This window comes from Geospiza fortis, unplaced genomic scaffold (genome assembly GCF_000277835.1).
Source record: "Geospiza fortis unplaced genomic scaffold, GeoFor_1.0 scaffold145, whole genome shotgun sequence".
Taxonomy (NCBI): Eukaryota; Metazoa; Chordata; class Aves; order Passeriformes; family Thraupidae; genus Geospiza; species Geospiza fortis.
The window spans coordinates 3861381-3863226 of NW_005054362.1; positions in this window are offsets into that span (position 1 = coordinate 3861381).

Consider the following 1846-nt stretch of genomic DNA (forward strand, 5'->3'; position numbering starts at 1 on the left):
GCGGGCGCCCCCGCCGCTCCCCGAAATAAAGGCTCCGTCCGTCTGTCTGCCCCGGCGGCTCCCTGCAGCTGCTCGGGCGGCTTTTCCCGGCCTTAAGTGCTCAGTGATGAAATCTTAGAGGGGAAGGGGGAAAGGCGAGGGGAGGCCGGGGGCGAGGAGTTCCAGCAGCATCCGGCCCTGCTCCTGCAGCCCAGGTGCGGATGGGGCTGAGTTCCCCCCACGCACCCCGTAATGCCGCGTTGGGCTCAATTTCCTTGTCCAGGGTCTCATTTCACCCTGTCCAGGGTCTGCATCCCACATGGTCCTGAGTCCCCATTGCCATTCATCCAAGAGCCCCATCCCACCCTAGCCAGGATCCCCATCCTGCTTTGCCCAGAGTCCTCATCCCTCCCTGCCCAGCGTCCCCACCCTCGCAGCCGGGATCCCCGGCCCCGTTCCCGGTGCCAGCTCCCACCATCCCATTACGATGCCGTTTTTGCCTGCAGCGGGCGCGGGCCCGGCCCCTCCGAGCTGGGCAGGGCCGGGACCGCCCGCGCCCCGCGTGTAATTCAGCAGGAACGCGCGGCCGCGCAGGGCTGGGCTCGGCGGCACAGCCCGCCCGGGGAACCGGCAATTTGAGGCATTGCAGCCTTGCTCTGCTTCTAATTTGCTTCCCTGGGCTGCGCTTTGCTGTGCCAGCAGAATACCCGGAGGGTGCCCGTCCTGCAGAGCGGCACGGGGCGTGTGGAGCTTCATGTGCGGCGTCGTGAGTGGGATTGTGCCACCCCTGGCCCGCTGTCGCCCACCACAGCCCCCACCACACCCTGCCCTGAGGATCCTGCTGTGACACCGCGCAGGCTTCCCCTGAATTCCTGCGCCGTGAGGCGGGCCATGGCAGCCCGACAGGAGCTGCTGACTGCGCCAAATAGGGCGATTCCCGCTCCCGCGGTGGAGGAAAGGTTCTCCTCACTGGGCTCCTGCTGGAGAGCACCGGCACAGGGCTGGGAGAGTGGGAGCAATCCCTTGGATCTGCCCCCATCCTATTCCTCGGGACTCACCGGCCTCATCCTCACGGGGACAGAGGCTGGATGAGCCGTTCTGGGGTGAAGCCAGAGGATGGGAACATCCCTCTTCCCCGTGGCTGCTTTGGCTGGCAGGGGGACACAGTGGGACAGAGCAGGGTGGCATCAGCAAGGAGCACACAGCCAGGGTGTCCTGTGTAGGGACTGGCCACGGCCACCAGCTGCGGGTCCCCTGGCCCGGCTGACTCACCCATAAACATTTACATTCACAGCCGGAGCGGGGCTGTGCAGCTGCCAGGATCCAGATGGAAAATATCCCAAGCTCAGGGTGAATGTAAACAGGCAGCAGGGCTGGGATGCAGGTGAATGACCACACTGGCAATTCCTCCTGGAGAGCCAGCCCAGAGTGGCCTTCGAGGAGGCTGCAAGCTTGGGGATGTGGAGAAGGGGATATGGGGATGTGGGAATGGGGATGTGGGAATGGGGATGCTGAATCTGGTGGGGTTGGGGGGAGGATGGAGAGATGGGGACATTGAAGCTGGTCACAGCAGGGATGGGGATGTGGGGATGTGGGGATGGGGAACCTGGGTGGAGCAAAATGGAAAAATGGGGGCATTGAGCCTGGCAGGACAGGGCCAGTCCTGGGCTATTTTCACTCCCCCAAGGAAGGGATCAGTTGGTGGCCTGAGGGGTGACTGACACCTGCCTGAGCGGGTGAAACGCTGGGGCCTTCGCTGGCCTCTCATGGATTCGCTCTCCCCATCCCTCCCAGTCCCAGCTGGATGATGCCGAGCCCCTGCGGCCACCGTTCCCCCCGGGGCCGAGCACCTGACAGGCAGCGGCGG